Consider the following 22,468-nt stretch of genomic DNA (forward strand, 5'->3'; position numbering starts at 1 on the left):
GTGAACTGTTTCAAAGCTTTCTCCTTGTCAGCGGCTTGTGTCACCTTCTTCCCACGCTTACAGCCACTTTTGCCCTTGCATGCAACATGCTTGATTCCATGATCTTGAAAAGGCTATAACAAGTTCTGCATGCACATGGAAGCAAATTTGTAAATATGTTGTAAGGCACAATGCTTTGGTGTTATACTGCTACACTTGTCTGTTTATTTGTTTATCTGTTATGTCTAGGCAAGTTCTGTTATGTCTTTTTTTTTTTTTTTTTGTCCTACTGTTATATGTGCTTGGTTTTTCCATAACCACTTCTCTTGATGTCATACGACTCGAGATGCTTGGGGCATTAAACCCCATAAACCAGTTACCAACCAACCGTCTCTTGGCACTAGCCTGATTTCTTTTATTCCAGTTTTTCAGTGGCAAGAAAGCATGCTGTCATCAATCTTTCCTTCCTCCATCCTTTTGATCGCTATGTGGTTATTTCTTTCCCTGTATCATATAAGGGGGACGCTCTCCCATGTATAGATAAATCAGCAACCGTGCGGTACCCGCTTATTGCAACATTCTTAACAAACCATATTCACTGCAGCTTAAATGTGGTGCTGTCATTATATCATAAGCAGAACAGGCCTCTCGGCACCCCTGCTCCTGACCTGAAGCTCCGGATTCTACACGGCCTACCCCGACGTGAAGCAACTTTGCTGTGCTGCCTGTGGGTTTGTGTAGCATTCACAAATTCTCATTCGTTTGTGATAGTGATAATGATAAGTGGGAGGCTTAGCGTGCAACAGACAAGGACAGGAGAGGCACACAGGACGAGCGCTAACTTACAACTGAAAATTGGAAGGGAAAAAGTACGAACTCGAGGAAACAATTCATTCATCCATAGACTAGGAACCGATAAGTGCGTAAGTGAAACGTCGGTTGTTCTGTTGAAAAATGAAGCATCGTTTTTAAATGCTGTGTAAGTTTTTGTATGCTTCCGGTATTTCGTCTCTATTCTGTTTTATCTGCCTTTGGGTGGCCCTAGATTATCTTGAATTATCTTCCCAGTCATGCAAATTCAGGGCTTTATAGAGCATGCGCACATATTGTTTCCTCGAGTTCGTACTTTTTCCCTTCCAATTTTCAGTTGTAAGTTAGCGCTCGTCCTGTGTGCCTCTCCTGTCCTTGTCTGTTCCGCGCTAAGCCTCCCACTTATCATGTATTACCAACTAGCCCAGAACTCTACTTTGCTCTCGTTTGTGATAGGTATGGCTAATAGCCCTGCATGTGCAACCTGTGGGTCTGACGAGACTATAGGCCACATTCTTTGCGAGTGGACCACATACAATGCGGAAAGACAGTTTCTCTGCCCTGCACTAGAGTGTCTATATGGACACCCGCTGACAGAAATCAAGAATATATGCCATTGGCTACGGCGATCGTCTGCGGTGAAGACCTCCCAGGCACTGCTCTGCTTCATGAAAACCACGGGCCTGATCGGTAGACTGTGATTTTGCTGTGATGCGACGTGATATGGCTGTGATGTGACAGTGCTGACTTCATATTTCTGTAACTTTCTTTTACACATCACTTTTATATCCACTTACCCCCTTCCCCCAGTGCAGAGTAGCAAACCGGTTTCTTCTTCGGTTAACCTCCCTGCCTTTCCTCCTCTTCCAACACCCCTGCCTATAGTTACACTCAGAACTTGCCTGTGCAATGAACCTAAACCTGAAGTTGCAAACCAAGATGAGGTGAAAAGCAACATAAAGTACTGCAGTTCATGTTCAAGACTTTTATAGAGACTCCAATTATAGTTTGATTCAACGGCAAGTATCCGAAGGCTTTTTGCTATGCAGCACGCACAGTGTGGATGTTCTTGATTGCATACAGCTCCCAAATTTATTAAACTGTCAGCACATAGAAACGAAAGAATGCGTCATTTCAAGCATTTAGTCGAGTATCGAGCACACTGGTGATATGTTCATGTTCTCCTTCTTTCCCCTGGCGGTCCGTGAATGGAATGGCTTAGCCGATGAAGTGGTTAATTGCTCATCACTAGATGGGTTCAGTTCACGGCTGGCAATTGTTCCTTGAGTACCCTATATATGTGTAGCCTGACCTCTGTACAAATATAGTGAAACATGTTTTCAGCGTGATTGTACTGTATCATATCCTTCTTTTCCATTTCTTGTTCCACACTGCCATATAGAATTATATATAAATTAGACAAGTGTGGATTGCCAGTATTCCTGTCATTTGCTGTTTCTATATTATGCCCCAAACCTGCAACAGCCTCCAAAAAGAGGCTAGCAGTATGTATGAAATAAAATAAACCAGTTTAGAAAGCTTGTGCCTTTCCTTGCTTTTTGGATGGAATACAAGTTCTCGGGCCATACAGGATCTGCAACTGCTATGGAGGGTCGCACGGACAAGCTAGGCGCTGCCCGATCAGTTTCATTGTCAGCATATTTTATGTATATACTGAGGGATACCCCCCCCCCCCCCCCCCATTTTTTTTTCTCACTGTGGCTAAGGCCAGACAGGAAAGGAAAGAGGACAGGCCACTAAGGGATAAATTTAAGAGAATGTGTAAGGTCACTAGGGGTGAGTTGGCTCATGTTCCAAGGCTAGGGAACAGTGGCCTATCTTACCTTTTCTGCCTAGCCTTGGCCACACTGCCATAAGTTGTCTCCGAGTGTAATTGAAGTCGAAAATGACTATTAGTGGGATTTGTTTTTATGCTATGTATGGCGTAAATTTTTTTTCGTAGCCAAACTGAATCTCCCTTTCATGCCTGGCGTCTGCCTATAAACTCGTCGACTTTGCGCCTGATTTAAACGAAAAACGCCACCCTTCTGCGCAAATTAAATTTTCAAAATTCGCGGCCATTATCATCATTATCGTTTTTGTAGCGTCTCGCGCCATCTGTTGTGTATGTACACCAAAAAGAGAAAAAAAAAATAAAACATTCAAGATGGCTGCCTCCATGTTTTGCGCTGAGATGCATAAGTGACCGTCTTTTTTTGAAGATTTCTCGTCCTGAATGTTTACCCATAGCAAAGTTTCACGGTCCTCGCTAATAAATAACACGTCCCGCATCCAAGGTGCTGCTTTTTCTTGCAGGTAAGGACATAAGACGTCAAAGGGCCGCCGCACGTCCTCGCGACGGCGCGATTGTTCCCGCTATACGATGTGTTGCGTTTTGTTGCGCCGGTTGTTTTGTGCTTTATGAAAGTTACATCTTTGTGCTTAGGTTCAGAAGTGTGCACCTAAGTGCCAAGGAATGGGTGACGCCGGGACTAAGGAGGTTGAATCAGGACAAAGAATGTAGGCTTTTCTCTGGCTGTCCAAACTCTTACCGCTGTTTTTGCCCGAATTCAATCGCTTTTAATATAATTTATTAACCTTTTTTCCTCGCCCAGCACATTGATGAGCACTGTGGCTACGTAGGGCCCATCGCGCGGTATTCGAGGGAACTGCTCTTGATGGCATAGAATGCCACCACGGTAGGCAAGATTTCTCCTTTGGCTACTACTCTTGTCTGCACCCCTCGCTCTGTTGATGACATTCGAAACGGCACCGCATGTTCATTTACCTTATGGAATGAAAAACGCAAGCGGTTTAACTACTACCGAGGCACTTTTTTGTGCGACTTTTATGCTTCTGAGTGTTCTTTGCTAGAAGCTCTCCGGCACCGATGCTTGCTGCTTGTGCTAGTGGAACGGTAGAAGTAGTGGCGTTCACGGTTTACATTGCTTGAAAGCAGTTTGTCTAGTGAACACTTCGCAGACTTGCAGCTTGTGTCAGCAATACGGCTATTTAATGCAGCAAAATAGAAAAATATTAATGCCATTGTCATGAGGCGAGCCCAAGCTTTTAAGAATGGAATTATCTAGTGGTTGCATAGCGTTTGACCCAACAGACAGATGACTCCACAGGCTGAGAATATTTAGTCAGCCATTTCCTTTCCTCTCCTGTGTACGTACCCTCTCTCTATTTTGTAATGTTGGTAATTTCCTACACCTAGAATAAAGCAGCTTGTGCTCTGCCCTGTGAACCATTTAACATCTGCTGTTCTAGACCTGCTCAGCACGAGTGCCAATGCTTTTTTGTGGGTAGTGCACCAATCAGGCCAGTAGAAGACTTTACTGCCAAATAGTGTCACAAGCTTGAGCTTATTGAAGGCACTGTGCAGCTGAAAAAAGCCATTTAGCAATCGCCATTCCTTGCAACTTTCAGGCTCCAGGGTGTTTCCGAAATGCAAATTTATTGAAGAACCCTGGCTAGTTTTGTTCAAGCTGGGTTGCGGGTTAAAATGATGCACATTAGCCTGCTGGCAAGCTTGCACTGCAATAATTTGCACAATGCTAACGAATTAGGAACAGCCCAACAGCTTGAGTAAGCTTGAAGCAACAGCTTGAGTAAGCTTGAGGCTTTGTCACTGCAGCCTCCTTGCACACAGCGCAGGTTGTGCACAAATGTTGCTTGTTTGCCAGGCAAAATCTTCTAGAAAATGTTTCTGCACCTGAAAAATGTTTCTGCACCTGCATACAGGTACACCAGCTGGGAAAACTTTTCATGCCGTAGATCTGTTTTCAGCCATGTTCACTTGTACCCTGCTGTGGTGGCTCAGTGATAAGAGAGCTTGATTGCCGATCCCAAGGATACAGGTTTACTCTCAGCTGCGGTGGCAGCTGATGGAGGCGAAATGCAAGGCGGCTTTGTACTTTGCGATGTCAGTGCACATAAAACACCCAGGTGGTCAGAATTTTCTGGAGCTGTCCGCTACAGCATCCCTCATAGCCTATAGACATTAAACCCCATAAACCGAACAGAACACTTGTCAACTGTAAACTTCCATAAGGAGAAAATCTATGCAGCTCAAAAGCAGGCCCTGTGGCTGTAGACAGTTCACCAAAATGTATATGCGAAATTAATTGCAAAATAATGTACAATCCCTTTGTGCACGTTACATAAGGCATTGCAATCCAAGGCAAGCACAGATGGTGGAGGTAGGTGCAGCGTATGTCTAGTTATCAAAAGGCAGTATTTCTGTGCATATCAGCAAAGTATATGGGGTTTTATTTCCAGGCTGTAGGAGGGCCACAATTTTAGCCTCTTGGGAACCTTTATTGTGCACTACTAATACTGCTGCATATCATACGGGCATTTTCGCATATTGCCTCTATTGAAGCAGCATCACTTTTCTATGTAAAAGTGAACATTCTAGTGTCTCATTGCAGGTCTGCAATAATCATTGTAAAAATGTTGAGAATCTTTCAGACGACTGTGTACAAACTTGACTAACTACACATAACTTTCCGCATCCACAAAACCATATGCTGGCTTAGTCCTTTATCTCAGAGCTTCATTTGTCATTGGCAATTGTGCCAGTATTGCCAGTGACAAGTGGCACTTGTCCAACCTGCTCTTACATTGCTTGCACTGCCAATGAAAAAGGAATAGATTTGGTAAATACATTGATTGCATTTTCAACTCTACAGAGCAATAGTTATCCATGGAAAAAAAATGCGCATTTCAGTCTTTAGCACACATTTTTGGCATGACAAAAGTCATTTTATGATAGTGCCACACACAAAGAGTGCCGGTGGCGGTGATGCCTCAACAAAAAAGAGCTCTTTCGTAAAGTAGTTCAGACAGCAGCTTCGCTGACAATCTAGAATTTGTACCTGACAGTTACTCTGACCCCGTTTGCGATGTGCGTACACTGGTAAAAAAAACAAAACAAAGATGGCGAAGTGACAGCATGCTTTACTAATGAAGGAAACTTTTTAGAATTAGAATGGTATGAAAAACATTACAACTAAACCTGCCGATGTTAGTATGTTTTTCGGGAGTTAATTTGGCGGTTACCGGGTTAACGTGCAGCTAACTCCATATAATTAGCATCAATTAAATGCTGTGTATCTTGGGGACCATCATTAACAATGTGATGCATGTGAGCCATCACATGCTTGAGTTCATTAAACATACAAGATACGTAGGCACCTTTTATTCAGATAGCATTTGTATACAAAATCAAAAGCACCATGGCAATGTCAGAAGCAGCTTAGGCATATAAGCACAGCCTATTTTGAACATGATGTGGAACAGGTTCCTTAGCCCTCTTATTTTTCAAAGTCGGCTAACAAACAGATGTGCATTTGCAAAAACCTGCATGGTATGCAGATGAGCCATTCCTGCCACTAACAAAATGAGCCACTTCACAGATTTCCATATGGTCCTTCCAGTCTTTGAACTCTGCAAAAAGAAAGATTTTCCAAGTTGTCAAAAGTGAGTCTCAAAAAAAGACAGCAAGAAACAGAACTCTTGTAGACTGGAAAATACAAAATAAAAAAAAAAGTACAGGTATTGCCAACACCAACGGATTGCACAAGTAAACTGCGTATGTTGACATCAATTTTTGGAAGCAGATTTCAGAGGCTAGGCTACACTGCCATGCAGTCAGCCATAAACTGGATGAATGTCAACATATCCAAAATGAGTTATCAAGTTGTCCTTTGTGTGCCTTCATAGAGGCTCTGACTAGGCTCAAACATGGCAAATAGACTTGTCCTCCGCACTCATTGGTTCTTTACGATGCCTGTCACTGGAAAGGCCTAAAGCTTTTTCTATTGGTTCATTGACTTGAACGAGAACATCTTCGGTGTAACTCCGCCTGGTTGGGTACTTGAAACAAAAGTTTAAGAAACACCATCACCAACCAAATTTTTTATTAGAACCCGACGTTTAGGGTCCAACTCGATCCCTTCCTCAGGGGCGACTAAAGTTTGAGGCCCGCAGTAGCAGGCACACGTGGCGAAGTCCAATTGTGTAGCAGAGCCAGGGTAGCGTCCCCAGATTCCTGTTCACTGCTGCAGCTGTCAGCCGGATGAACCGAAAAAAGACGTGACGTCTTTTGAAAGGGTTGGTCTCCACCACATCAAGTATGTTCACCTCGCCAAAGGCGATTTTGTGGTCGGCGCATTCGCAGTGCTCGGCGAGGGGGGTTGCTTTTCGAGTTCAATTGCCGGGCGTCATTTTTGTGCTGCAATATGCGCAGACAGATTTTTTGTTTCGCCGATATAAGAGGCAGAGCACTCTGAGCACGAGATTTTATAAATAACGCCTGGTTATTTTTCTCTAGGAATACGGTCTTTTGGTAGCGGCAGAAAACGGCAGACTGTTGAAGTAGGTTTGTGCGACACACAGACGTGTTTGCGCAGGATGCATGCAAGCGCCTCACTGGTGCCCGCCACGTATGGGAGCACAATGCGAGGGCGCTTCGTCGTTTCCGTGTTGACCGACCCTCTTGTCCTGCAAGCTCGACGGCGGAAAGCACATTGGAATAAAGGCGCGTGTATAGCCATTCTTCTTCAGATCGGCTAAGCATAGGCCGCTGCCTGCTACTGCGGGCCTCGAACTTGTCGCCCCTGAGGAAGGGACCGAGTTGGTCGCGAAATGTTGGGTTCTAATAAATAATTTGGTTGGTGATAGTGTTTCTTAAACTAGTGGTTCATCACACCGATTAACAAGCTAATGGCAGAAGGAGCACAGGTAACGTCTTCAAGAGCCTACATATGCTCTTTGCAACCATGTGTTCTTATTCCATCATTTACTATCAGCCAAAAAGAACTCAGTACTCTGTTTGACAGCATTATCTGCACATTGGATTCACTTTCAGAGTTTATTTCGTTGCAACAAGGTGCCAATCACGACAAAGGCACTGGTCATCGAACAACAGAATGCCCAGTGCTCAGTTTAAAGGCAACAAGGAAACATGTTAACCTGCCAAGTACAATGATCAAGAACAATGTAGAAGCAGTGTTGTGTTGTGGCAATCATTCGAGGTAAATCTCTGTGCATCATCATTGTACAACAAAATGAGTAAAAGCTGCGTCCAGGTGGCAAAAAAAAAAAAAAAGCTTTGCGGTATGACTTCCCCCTCAAAGAAGCATCGGCCCAATGCTCTACATTGAATAGAAAGGTAGGCAAAAATAAACATTAAGCAAAATATAAATAGTGTCCATCAGTTATAATAGGGCTTTAGGCACACAACATACAATTTCTGGACATGTATCACCCCTGGGGTACTGTCAGTAACATCTGGGGACAATTCCATAGCCCATTTCATCTAGATGAGTGAACTTGATTTGCGGAAACAGCAGCGTAAAATTTATAGTTTTCATTAAATCCACGATGGTGATTCAGCATCCAAATCTAGAGTCGGTCTGCTGGATTGTAATTTTCATTGTCATTGTAGGTTACGTTAGGCATTGGTGCCTTGCTGGCTTTTTATGCGCAACTGGGCGAGTCGGGCTGCTTCTGCACGCTGAAGGTAGGCAGTGACACTGAGGCTGTCCTTTTCCGTTACATGTGGCATCAGCATGACATCGAGTCTGTATTAAGGCGAAAGCCTTTAAAGGGAAACTGCACCAGTTGTAGATTTTGATGAGTTTCAAGGAATCAAATGATTACAGCTTTCAGGTTAAGCATGCAAGATATCTTCGCGCTAGCATTTCAAACAATGGCGCAAATAGCGATTTAAACCGCTTCAGCTATCGAGCTTCTCCTCACCACACAGCGACGCTTGGGGGGCACATAATGACATCATTGACGGCACCAGTATGTTTCCCGCATAGAATGGCTTGGTTGGAAGAAGTAAAAACAAGGCTACCAAAATTGAAGGCCCAGGAATATTGTTTGATGGCATCAAAAAAGGCACCGCATGATGTGGGCGAAGGTAACGTAAAGAAAAAATATTACCGTCCGTGATGTCATCATCGAGCTTCTACGCAGTCCTTCAGTGCTGTGAGGAGAAGCTCGAATTGTAATCGTTGATTACTTCATCAGTTTTAAAGATAGCACACAAACACTTTGCAAGCATTACCGACAGCTTATGGAGAGTCAAATTCTTGAATGTCGCAGAATTCTCGAAAAGTGATGCAGCTGCGCTTTAATGGCTCATACTGTCGGCGTTCGTTCGGTCACAATATAGCTTTCGATCAAATTACATCACCTGAAACCGAAACTAATGTCATCGGAAAGGTAAAAATCCTGCATCCACCGGGAATCGAACCTGCATCCCTCGCATCGCCAGCCTAAGCTTTAACCAACTGTGCCACACCCGGGATCGTGAACTGCACATATATCTTGTCTACAGTGATTTGGTTTGGTTTGGTTTGCGGGGTTTAACATCCCCAACCGACTCAGGCTATGATAGATGCCGTAGTGCAGGACTCCGGAAATTTCGACCACCTGGGGTTCTTTAACGTGCACTGACATCACATAGAACACAGGCGGCCTTGCTTTCGTCTCCATTGAAAAGCGGCCGCCGAAGCCCGGTTACGATCCCGCATTCTTGGGAACAGTAGTCGAGCGCCGTAACCACTGCGCCACCCCGGCGGGCCCTTGTCTATCATGAGGATGAGTTAAAACACACATCATAATTCTCCTTGTCTGCGTGATGCTAATGCGGCCACTCCCCTTTGTAGCGAGGGATCACAGAGTTCTTCATTAGGCCAATAAATAAAGGAGTAGAAAAAGAACAAAAACTATACCAACTGCTGTGCATTGGTCAAAAGTCCAGAAAAAAGAAATGAGGAAGGAAAAGGGGGAGTCCTTCAACAATCTTTTCGTTTACGCCACCAGTCAAGGCGGTGCTTTGTCACCTCTACTGCCCTACCCAGGGTGTGCTCTTTGGGTGGTGACATCGACTGCAGACCAAGTGCTGTCGAAAGAGTCTCCATCAGTGCTGATGTCGCAGTTGTAGGGGGGGAGGGCCACAGTTTCGGGCACTCGATCACAACATGCCGTATGGTTTTATCGGCTGCGTCGCACTCGGAGCACTTGTGCGCAGAAAACCACTCCGTGCCTCGCAGAGTAACCCGCTGCCGTCCGCTGTCTCGTGTGTTGTCATAGATGTTCTCATTAGCGATCGTGTGTTTTGTGCTGGAGTCCACCGCCAGGGATGACTTTGCCCGTGCTTCGCTGTGCCATCTCTTCATTTCTGCTTCTCAAACCTGGTTATGGATCTGCTCTCTCCCCGCAAGCTGGAATATCTCCAACAGGCCGGCTTGTGGAATTCCGTACTCCTATGCCAACCTTCGCGTTCAAAGCATCCATCTGGTGTTGGAGCACTTGAGTATGATGTACTTGTATACCTCGCTGGACCATCTATGGCGAAGTGCTCAGCTGGCGCTGCAAGGCAAGCTTGCGGTTGTCTCACATGCGACGATAGTAGCGCTGACAATGACGCTGCAATTAGTGATAATGACAATGACGCTGCAATTAGTGATAATGACAATGACGGCATTAGCAATGATAACGGTGCATTTAGTTAATAATGATAATGAGAGCAAACGGATGCACCGTGTGCACCAGCAACGCTCAGCCTTTCGCACTTCTGCAGTGTAGATTCCACAGTGCTTTTGGAATTTTCGGGCTCCCTGCCATACACAAGGTGGAATGGAGTTGACCTGCTTCTCCGCTCCTAGCCGGCAGCAACAGCGCGGCAGGCTACTGTGCTGACATTAAAGCGAGAAACTAGTTACATCGGCTTAACTTTCAGGCCGACTGACTGTTAATGCATGCAAGGAGGACAATGCCACGGACAACGAGAAGTGGGTTTTTTACACGACAGATATGATGTGCTTCTCGCTTTCTACAACGATAATTAGTCTGAAGAAGCCTTTGGCCCTTTGCTTCGGCGTTGCGAGTCAGGTAGTCAGTTGCTACTATTATCCACTTGTTGCTAGATGTCAATGTCGGGAAATGACCTAGTAAGTCCATGCCGATCTGTTGGAATGGCCTCGCAAGTGATTGGTTTGGTTGTATATCCTGCAGTCTTGTTAGCAGTATTCGGTGGCGTTAGCAGTCACAGCAACTCCTGACATAGTGCGTGACATTAGCAGATAGACGAGGCCAATATGGGCCAATATTATTTAACCTGAATGCGACTCAGAGTAAAATAAAGTTTAGACGCCCAGCTGTGGGCTCATCATGAGGGGCCTGTAGGATTTCATCGAGAAGGCCCACAGGGACAAGTAAGTAGGCGAACGCCATTATAAAGCGCAAGGGAGGCTAGTCCACGTTTGAACACTCTTAAGTGGCAAGGATGACTTTCCTTCAAGGTAGTCGAAGTCTGAGTGCTGAATTTGCGTGAAGTAGGCCCCAAAATAGCATCGTTATTGTCTTCTTCCAGCACTTTTGGACAGGGGCTCGTGAAAAGCAGTACCATGTGTGCGTGGCCAAAATAGGTGTTTAGAGCAGCTCTTGGAGCAAGCAAATATGCTTTTTGGAGCAGCTAAATGGAGCAGAAAGCAGGACAGACGTGCTGAAACAGCTATGGAGCGGAAATGTTAATGTTTTATAGCAGAAATATCGGCTTTTTGAAGAAACTTCAGAGCATGTGGTCAATTAAATCTCCAATAAGTCATAAAGGCCTTTCTACCCTTCTTGGCAGCAGAAATTGTGCTGCTTACAAACAGGCCCGCTGTGTTCTGAAGATGTTTTACTGCACACTGACTGTAACCAACATGTGACCAGCGTGCAGTTTAAAGGCCCATTCACGATTGAGGATTGCAAAGGGTGTGCGATTAAGGAACCGCTCAGACTGACCGATGTTCACACTTGCAAAGGCAAACGGTGGGTCGCTTTCCCAAATTGGCCTCATTCAGAACGAGACTTGTCGACCTTGACTGCTCACCAAAACAGAAGCCGAATGTAAACCGAACTTCGATTCATATCAACTGTGTTGCTGATTGGTTACCGATTTAAGACCAGGAAGGAAACGTTGGACATGTGCCTTTTTATATATGGGAGTGCTTGTTGCTAAACAAGCTAACTCTCAAAACGTAAGGATAATGTGCTTCAGATTGTATGCTTAAATAATACAGCATGAGCACATCTATTTTGGCCTTCTCGACAATCTCTAGACGAAGCCCAAAACAAGTCCAAGGATCGCTAAGGTTGCACACTATAGTGAAGGCTTGCCAAAGTAAAAATAATATGCGAATGAAATATTTTTGCTGAAGAAAGAAAAAGGCTCTTAGTGACCACAATCCACGGCATGCATGCAAGAGTGCCGCAGTCACCATGAATAGCAGAAAGCATGGGGATGATATCGTGTAACGTCAGCGCCCAAGGTTGCCAAACCATAAAGCTGCTTTCGCTATTAATAATAAAAAATCATTATAAACTATCTACTGCACTGAAATCTCAAATTTCGAGGATTTATAATTTATGTGAATGGAGTGAAATGCAATAATCAGTTTATGCTCAGATTTTAGCTGTCATGACCCCTTTAAGTGAATATAAATAGTTCAAGCATATGGTACCAACATAAGAAACACTACAGAATTATATGAAAATGTCACTGAACTACGAGCACGTGAATGATTAAGCTGCTAAATTTGAAAATAATACACAAGACGCGGGCAGGGTCATTAAACAGAGCCCTAGAATATAATTTTTTCCATCTCCTCACCTTCAGGTGCATTATCTGCTCTGGTTTAGAGCTCTGCTCTTAGTTTAGTGACTTCATATAAAAACAGAACCTCATCTGGACGTAGAACTTCTCTATGCGAAGAGTAATTTTTCTGTCATGGGCAGAATATCCAGGCTCGGGGACATCTGGGCTTTTCAAAAACATCGCAAAATTATGAATGTTGCTTGTCTTAATCTCAATTATTGAAATGAAATAAATAATTTAAAGAAATCGAATTTTCCAGCGTGTTTACGAGCTTTGCAAGCTCTGCAGACGTATAAAGAAGACCTCGGTGGTCAAAATTTGAGATGAATTCTTTTTTTTTGTTTTGTTTTTTTTGCACACATAATTTGCTCAAAATTAGATACAGAATAAGTACTACATTTTGATTTGTGCCTGAACTTTCGAGCCACATATCTTGCAATATACCGGGTGCACGAGGCATTTGAGGATGCAATGTTGGCTTCAGGCAGAGAATATCTCCAGCAAATATATATATATTTTCACCAAACTTTAGGAGATATTTCTCTTACTGTTTATTTTCACATTACTCAATGAATGCGCCACTTGCAGCAATAACCAATTCAATTCGGCTTCGGAAATGGCTGCATGCACGGATCAGGTGGTTCTTAGAGGTACTGCCCATTGAGTTCGCAGTGGCGACCTTAGGAGTTTTTTGTATTATGTGGCCTTTTGTCGGCTTCTCTCTCAACGACGCCAGTGATTTCAAATCTGGACAACTAGGAGGCCACAAGTTGGGAGTGATGTGGTTATTGGAAGTTGTTGGCCAGCCACTCGTGGGTGACGCAGGCGGTGTGGGCGAGAGCCGAATGTTGCTGAAAGACACAAGATTTTCCTTTCGAAACAGTATCAGTCCAGGGCTTCACAACGGTGGCAAGCACCTCTGCGTACTCGGCAGCATTAACGCGGAGTCCTTCTGCAAAACAGTGTGGCAGCATGACATCACCCCTGTTGCCGACAGCTGCTGACACCATCACAAACAGAAATTTTGTCTGCAATGCTGTCGGCACCTCATTAGCGCTTCCGTAAAGCCATCTTTCATTATGGCAATTAGCTTTTTGGTCTTGATCGAAGTTCTTTTCATCTGAAAGAAAAAAAAAGCATTCCAGGCTCTTCAGCTTGCCTAGCAAGCGCTTGGACCAGAGCAGACGATTCTCCCGACCTTTACCAGAAAAGAATTGCGGCCCCCTCATGACACAGAAATGGTACCTCACGTCCTCGTGCACAGCAAGCCTGGCAGCTGACTACGACATCGAGCTCCTTTGCAATGTCCCACATTGACTTCTCTGGGTTGTCACTCACGATGACTTGCAGCCTCTGAAGAAAATCAGGTGTTCTGACGACGTCTGACCGCTGACTGTGCTTTTTCCTTTTCGCCACAGATGCCACGTCACCGTCACAGCACATCAGTTCTGTCCGCACTTTGTTAACGAAAGGCTTCGCAACATTCAGAAAGTTGGCAATTTCCAAGTCGCTGTGGCGCACGGCCAGTGCGATGAGGACTGCATGGCGTTTCATTTCCTGTGTCAACTTGTGCTTCCATTATGCAACAAACTGCGCAGTATAAATGATAAGGGGTCAACCAACAAGAAGCCGCATGCCTAGATACATATGCTGAGCCTGCTGGTGTCTATGGCGATAAGGAGTAGTAACCTCAAATACCTCATGCACCCAGTGAGCTACGAGACTGCTATAACTGTGCCTAGTGACGGGCAATCAAAGTAGCTTCAACGTCCTCGAGCCTTCCCTCGTGAAGCAAGTGGTCAAATTCATCATTCGCAAAGAACACGCAGTAAGCAAAAAAAAAAAGAGAGAAATTACACGCTCTCAATTTGTGTTTGAAGTTTTCAGGTGCAATCAAATCCATTCGCTACAACCCATCATGCTTCGAACATCTTAATGAAAAGCATGGGTAAAAAATTGTTCAGAGTGCAATACGAAAGACCTGCAGTAGACCTGCAAGTAGTGCTAAAGGAACACTGAAAGAAAAAGTAGGCTTGCAGCGATGGTATACTGGCTCCTAATCACAAAAACACCACTTTCACTGAAAACAAAACTCTTATAAGGTAGAAAAAAGAGAACAGAAATGCAGGCATTGCAGAAATACAGAAATCGCAGATGCATGCACAATGACATGCAAGGGATCCCGGAGGCTGCCTAACATGTATTATGGTTGCATGTTTGAATTGTTAACTTTTGTTTCAAAAATGGCAAAAAGACAGGCTAAATATTGGAAGCCAAAAATAAATTTGCGCTTGGCAGTGCCACAGGCAGTCAGTTTCGTTGTGGTATGTTTTGGTTCTTCGAAGTCACAGCTATGCATTTGGCATCACCACATGGTTTCATTTTTGATATACATGCTTTGGTTTACAAGTGCGGAGCAGCAGAGTTTTCCTCTGATGAAGTTCATGCCCCAGTAAGCGCTTCTCTATTGAAAAATCTGGTATGAAATGCACACAGGATTAAGTTACAACTTACTGGGCAGAATAAACCTGCACAGACCCGAGTGGAGCTGGGAAAGAAAAGAAAGGCTGGAAAAAGTAAGATTTAAATTGCATGGGTGCTTAAGAAAAAAAAAAAAAAAAGCGACAAAAAAAAAAAAAGAAAAAAAAAAAACGGCCTCGAACAGGATTTAATTCTAAGTCCTTTGGAGTTTTAACTGAATGTCTTAGCCATTGCACCACACGAACAGCTGAGACCTCTCGCATTACATTACTTGTGTAGTGCAATTGCATTTTTTTACACATATTTTTCACTCACCGCTAAACAATTGCATCCCAAGTGTGCTGAATGCTTTTGCTGGCTGTTAATAGTGTCACCGATGTCTCATATCTATGATAAGCATAGGAGTTTGCCAAACTATCTCGTAATATTTCTATTTCTCTATTTTCTACTCTCCCAGTGTGCATGCACAGACCTTACTGGCACATCAGTTTGCCATCTGCAGGGCAGCGACTCTAGAGTGCACCACATAAGGTGTAGACACCCAAGGAAGCATTGAGCGAAAGGGAGCTCAGTTGGTTCATATTAAGAAATACAATAGTGAAGGAAACTAAATAAATTGAGCAAAACAGGCCCTGTGTACCCCTTTTTTCTTTTAACTTTCTGCCACAATGCATTGTTCACCCCTTGCTGCTATTCAAAAAAGACGGATCTGTAGCAGTCTTTACTCGTCACTCGTGATGGTAGCTCGGCAATGTCTGTGGCCGCATCCATAGCTTCGCTAGCTACAAACTTTGCCGCCACGCCGGCACTCGTACATTCTATCCTGTTAGTCAAGTGACCTCAACTCTAAAAAGCACCGCATGCTCTGTGGGTGCAAAGGTCAAGATTCACTGCGAGAACTTTGCAGTCAAGCTCAAGATCTATGCCTGGTGCAAACAAATAGACGGCTTTGGCGAACTGTAGCTTTAATTTCAGCTGCTGCTAGATTGCACTGCTCGCTATTCATCAAGAATCACGGAGTCTATGTCTACACCATCGTTTGCATCATTTTCCCAAGTCTAAATCCCTTGGAAGGAAAACAGACCTCTTCAACTTCAAATCGAAATATCTCGGCAATAAATGTGTCTTGCTGCCGGACAAGTGACAAAAAAGTCACGAAACACTGCACAACTGGAATCTGGCAACAAAAAATATTGTGATGGGTCCCATACTGCAGAAAATCTGGCATCCATGAAAAATTATGGGCATGTATCTGGCAAGTGGCAGGAAGGTGACGCAGCACTGCAATGACTGTCCGTCAGATTGTGTGACAACACAAGGCTACATGACATGACCAAGTCAGCAGGTGCTGCCACACAGGGTGCTTTTTATGGTATCAAGTTAAAAAGGAAAACAAAGAGAACATCGCTTGGAGCAATTACGCACCACTATTTGTTTCTTGCAGGTGTATCCGTGACAAAGGTGCATGCAGGGCTACCTGGAATCACTTGAGGCAAATCTTTGAAGCCTTTGTTATGAAATATTAAATATTGCAGAGGTTCAGCTCTCTTTGAACCAAGTCAAAAGCATTAGCCATCGGCCGGTGCCGCATTTGTAGCTGCCGCTTCAGTCTTGGCTTGATTCCGCATTTGGTAAGCTTCTCGGCAATAGGCTAGTCTGGCTTCTCGTTCGATGTCTTGGCAACCTGTCTGGCATGGTTGCAGTCTCTGTCTTTGGCGCAAGTGGATTCCTCTACACCACACTGCCTCCTTTTGTCATGCCGCCTGGTGAATTCACCCAACACTATGCTCGCGGTCTCGACTGCACTTACCCAGAAATGTTTTAAAGCAACGAACAGAATATGGGCACACAAAACACAGACAACAGAACATGTTGGTGCCGCTGCAAATGAATGAACAACGAAATAGCTATTAGAAATGACAGCAGTGCCTACTCTGCTGGCAGAAATCTTGAGCAAAAATTTCTCATCAATTGGCCCTAATTGGCTATACAAGGCCATGCGACATTTTCCCATGAAAATAGCAGTGACTGAAATTTTTCATACTTTCACAATCATCTAGCAAATAATGACCTCCTTTTGTTTCGTACTACATGCGCCATAGTGTCAGCAAATAAATTGCAATGCTGTTTGTACAGCAAGCGACTGCAGGCAAGGGACACGTCTGGGTGATATTTTTGAGGTAGTCGTGTAAGCAAGTTTCCAGGGCAAAAAAATTATGGCATGTAATTTCTTCCTAACAAAGATTACCAAAGTACTGCCTGCTGAGAACTTATTCTCGGCAAATAATTTCAACAGTGTATGGAGCAGAGCATGAATTCGGGCAGCCCGAAAACCTGGACCGGGCTGGAAAATTGCCGTTTTTATGGGTCTGGACCTGGCTCGGGCTTGACATGCAGGCCTGGGCTTGCAGCTTGCAGTGGCGGAACGAGGCCAGGCTGGGTAAAGCTGTGTATGGCTTCTTTTGGAGATGGAATTCCAGCACTAAAATCATTCCGGTGGTTTATGAATAAACCACTACTAGTACATATGTTGACAGAGAATGAGAGAAAGCTCATTTGTAAACAGAGTTTAATCAGTGCCACTCGGTGTTTTGTCCAAGTAATTTAGTATGAACATGCCGGGCTGCATTCAATGACACAAGTGAAAAAAGTTAAAAAGGAAAGGCTCAAAACTCGATAGCGAACTGTACTACAATGGAGGTGTTATGAAGTGCTGTAACCTGTCATGCATGACACAGCCCGTTTGCATAAGCACGTGCCTACTGAAGTACTCAACACCATCAGCTTAGGATTTCTCAGAAATCAGTGAGCAAGAGGGTAGCTTCTAACCTTTGTGTTACCGCTAACGGCTGGACATTTGAAGCCTTATAACAGCCCCTGGACAAGGACCTTCAATTGACTGCTCGGCAGGCAGCCATCTGTTCATAAAAATTCTGACCCCCCCCCCCCCCCCCCCCCCAAGGAATGTCTCTACGCTACAATAAATGCTGTAGGATAAGAGCTTATTGCTTTAGGAATCTTTACATATCCAATAACATATAAATGCAAAATGAACAGACGCTACCGCTTTTCGTCTCCACAGAGATGTGACAATGTGGCTGTGATTTCTTCAATGAATATGTAAATTTTGTTTTTTTCTGCCCTTGCCCACTAATGTTCCTGGGGCAAAGTTGCCAGGGGCAGTCTTTTTGTAGGTGATTAAGCAAAGAACTTGCACCAAGAGCCAATTGCTTATAAGGAGTCATAGTTAAAATGCCCATAATCCACACCTTTTAAATGTACATTGTGCTAGATAGCTTTACATAAAATGTCTTGTCAAAATATTCTTCACCATGCCTTTGCTTCTGTCGGTGCTTTAACTGTGCCCTTCTCAACCAAGAATATTTTGCAAGGTTTGTCTCTCATCTTGATTTATTGTTATGTGCTAGTTAAGCAATACATTTTTAAGGCGCCTGTTCAGACTTACTTTGCAGGTTTGGCACAGGCCCTGTCGTGGAAGCGCAGGCCGGGTCCGGGCCATTAATCATTGCCGATGGGCTTGGAACCATGGATCCGGGATGGTCTTCAAACGTGGGCCAGGGAAGGGGCTGGAAAATCCAACCCGTGCAGGGCTCTAGTAAGGAGTGTAAGAAACTAAAGGTACAGGAAAAAAAAAAATCACACACACATAAGGGGAGTTCAGTAGCGAGTTCATTACTTCGAAGCACCTCTACGTGGTCTCCGTGCTACAATGGAGTTGTCTAAACGGTATTTACGTTATCATTTCTGTTGTCTCAACAGAGCTTATCCTTTTGTCGTACCCGACGCAAACTAGGCAAAATTTCATTAAGGGTACGCAGAATATCATTCATATAGCTGCCGCTTTTAGCTGTGAAAGGTTCAGTGCTAGTTTCGAGCTTTTGGTGCTCAATATGTATCACTAGTTTCAAGCTAGTGATGCTCGAGCGATATCATAGGCAAGTACTTCACCCGGATGTGATCAAAACGAACAGCGTATGGAGAATCGGGGCCAAGAACGTAAAAAGCATAAAATGAGCTTCGTCGACCTAAGCAGCTAATCACTGACGAGTGCCGTGAGTATCTGGTTGATAGAAGACAAAGCATCAAGCGCCAGTTAGCAGCATCATAAGACAGTGCAGTGCTCGCCTTCAACAGTGCTAAATTGGCGCGTGCTGCAAGTGCATACCTTGGCACAAATCCCTGCAGTATGTGACAAATAAGAACGGTAAGCGGACAGCATATAACCACGAACATTGCACGCAAAACTGGCAGCTAAAATTTGAACATGGCGGCACCTTCATTGGCATGCTTTGTCCACAACTAAAATATTTTCACAGACCGGGCACTAACCTTTCTGTACCGAAGCCGCAGCAGATGTGCCAGGGTTGCTCATGGCGCGCACACCAGTCAGTTCGATCGCACCCGTCCGTGCAACAGGCACAGTCTCGTTTACTACAACAAAAGCCACGGCACCAAACCGCCGCCGCGGCACCGGCGGCATCCCCAAGCAGGGTGGGTGGCGGGCGATGAGCGGTGGCCCGCCGGCACGCCGTGCCCTCAACTAGGGACAATCCGACCTAGGGATTGCTAGGGATTCAGGGCGGCTGTCCAGCAAAAATCCAGGCAACACTGGCATTATTCATGGCGAGTTTTAGGGTGCGTTCCAATTCTTAGACGTCTAGCAAGACTGCTTCGTAGACGTCTACGTAGACGTCTACAGGTTCGCGTATTGGAACGCGTCTACCTGTTTACGCCTAGCGTCACCTCGCGGCATAAAGGTTGAACTAAAAAGTTTGTACAACTATTATAACGCTGTTTTCTTTAAAGATTTACGACAATACAGGTAAAAATCACGTTTTTAACGGTTCGCCGATTTTTTGCAGCAACAATATTACATGTGTAATCGCCACAATGTAGATGGACTATTAGTAGGTTAACTTGTAGCAGACAGACTTCTCACGCAATGAGCATGCTCACGAATTGACGGAAGATAACGTTAGTCCGTTTTTCCTTTTTTATTACTGATGCTGAAGTGTACATGCTTCTCAGATGTCTCATTCACACAGCTGTAAAAATGAAAACATGCAAAATACTGTAAACTTGAGGCGATTACGGACGAAAGGTGATAACCGGCTACAGCAAACGAAAAACTGTGCCGTTACACCTGTTGTCTGTAGTCACTAGACGAGGAAACCAAAGACAACTTGTTTTAATAATGTACAGGCACAAAAAAATCAATGCGCAACAAGTCGGCATCGTCAGGCGAGTTCGTTCTTCCGAGATTAACTGAAAATCCGCGGAAGAGTTTGCCACGGCTACTACAGCAAGATAGAAGCACACACGTGCGCTGTGCAGCAGCCGTCCTGACTCCCGGCGAGGTGCGACGAGTTCGTCGATAACATCAAGACTGAAGCAGACTGAAGAAAGTCGTCGACAAGTTAAAAAAAGAAGACCAACAGCATCCAACGCACGCTTTCCTCTTAGCGCGGTAAAAGAATCTGCAGTGCTATATCTCACGACCATAAAGACAGCTAAATTAGCCTCTAGCTAGCGCATACATTGACGTAACAACTCACGTTTGAAAGATCGTTCATTATGCATACTCCGACGTTCGCAAAGAGCACGACCACCGTACAGCTACTGCAACCACCGCACGCGCGACTCACTCAGCGCGAAACGCGCTCTGTCCGCCATGTTTAGACAGCAAAGTAGTCTGCATCGATGTTGACTTCGGCGAAGCCGTCTTCGCGAGACTGCTTCGCGAGAATTGGAACGCGTCCCAAGATGGCGGCTGCTCGCGTAGCCGTCTAAGTAGACGTCTACGAGGGGGTATTGGAACGCACCCTTAGCCGCTCCCGCCTATGGCTCCCGCTTCTCACTGTTCGCCGCCATCATCAAATTTATCATTGTGGCCAGCACAGTTTCTGCTCACTGCGTCAAAAATGAACAAAGGTTTGAACAAAAGTTTTAAAAACCGCTGCCGATAACACAACTGTAGGAAATTTATATACATTGTTTTCAAGTTTTAAGCATATTATATAATCTTTCAGGCACCTTCTTGGCCATAAAGGAATGACGTAGAACAATTGGAAACCATGTTTGCGAGCAGACGTAGCAGATCAACAGTAAACACACACGAGCACCCTTTGACATTTACTGTATGCAGCACTAGCCATATCCCGGATACACCAAGGGCCGTTGCTGTGGAATTCGTCACTGTTTTTTTTTTTTAATATACTGTGGTCGTCGTCTTGCGCCAAAGCAAATTTCTGACATATTTTCGGGTGATCGGGCACAGAGGAGATGCATGTGCGCTCGACGGACGAATGCGTGCGAAGCGCGGAACAATCGCAAGGATAGCCGGCCTTGCGATAACAACTCAGAAGAATCAGGACACCTATCTGATGTTACAGTAGGTACGCGACGCAACATATCACAAGAAATGCTCCACACGCGACGATTCTGCCGTTGTTTACAGCACCTACTGAACAGCAGTAGTATAGCAGTAGCCACCCGCCGTCGGTTAACTGCACGCCGCCATCTTCCCACGATCTAAGTTGCCAGCTTCAAACCATCTTCATGTGCCAGATTTAGCAAGTAAAATTCATCTGGCAACCAATGAACAGTGGGATAATGGCGGCAATCACGCGGTCACCCGTCGAATGCATTGGGTGAACGGGCAGCTTTCCCTCTAGAGTCTTTGTATTAACTCTATGCTGGCTTGTAAACGCGCACACACTCTGTCCTGCAGCAACCGGCCGCTCTTCCCATAATTCAGTCTGTTTGGTGCCAACTGTCCAAACTCCAGGCAAGTCGAGCCCAACACCTCCCCATCAAACTGTGCTGCAGTCTTCAAGCTTGCCGCACACAACAGATACAAGAACTCGACGCTTTTCCACCACTTCACTTGTCGACAAGTGCCCCTCGGCCCCCCGCCGGCACAGCGACCCACAGCAAGCCGCTTCGGACAGACCCCGGCGAAATCCGTGATTGCGGCTAGTAGTGCTACGCACTTAAAAAAAAAAAAAAAAAAAAAACGCTTTGGGCTAGAACTGGTATAGCAAATACACACAAAAAACATTTGCAAAAAAGAAATACGCGCCAGTACTAGCGGGAAACCACTACCACCAAAATGTAGGTTCATTACCATTAAATGAAAATAGTTTTGCAGTCTGACCAGGCTTCTTTCCCTTGCACATTTACGAAAGTTGTTGCCGTTTCCATTACTTTTCTAGCCACAAGGACTTCTCAGCACTCCACGGGCATTACTGCATTCCACTCCTAAGAGAATGTCCACACCAAACCTCACCTGTGTCACGAGTACAGGTGGTTCATTCTTGGGAGCACCCACTTCATGACACAAGAGACCCAGTGAGCATAGTTTGGCCGGTTCAGATGACGTGGAGAAGGAACTAGTACACCACCACCGAAGGGGAGACACGAAGTGCTCATAGTCATGATCTTTATTGGCACTGCAGGTAACACAGAGACAACCAAATGTAAGAAAAGTAATGCAAAGAAAAAGCGCCGACC

At 44.8% G+C, this 22,468-nt stretch overlaps 1 long non-coding RNA gene across 2 annotated transcripts; it reads right to left on the reverse strand.

The window, feature by feature from the left end:
- Positions 1-5,980: 5,980 nt before the first annotated feature.
- On the reverse strand, positions 5,981-19,540 carry LOC146194066 (uncharacterized). 2 transcript variants are annotated; one of them, XR_014706910.1, is made up of 3 exons: positions 19,286-19,540; positions 18,402-18,568; positions 5,981-6,243 (listed from the first exon to the last, which is right to left on the reverse strand). It is a non-coding gene; the product is annotated as an uncharacterized LOC146194066 (long non-coding RNA). The 2 variants fall into 2 exon arrangements; XR_014706911.1 differs by having other exon boundaries at positions 18,402-18,522; positions 19,286-19,533.
- Between the last annotated feature and the right edge of the window lie 2,928 nt (positions 19,541-22,468).

The sequence above is a fragment of the Amblyomma maculatum genome, chromosome 4 (genome assembly GCF_055883805.1).
Source record: "Amblyomma maculatum isolate TAMU_Amacu chromosome 4, ASM5588380v1, whole genome shotgun sequence".
In the NCBI taxonomy this organism is placed as follows: Eukaryota; Metazoa; Arthropoda; class Arachnida; order Ixodida; family Ixodidae; genus Amblyomma; species Amblyomma maculatum.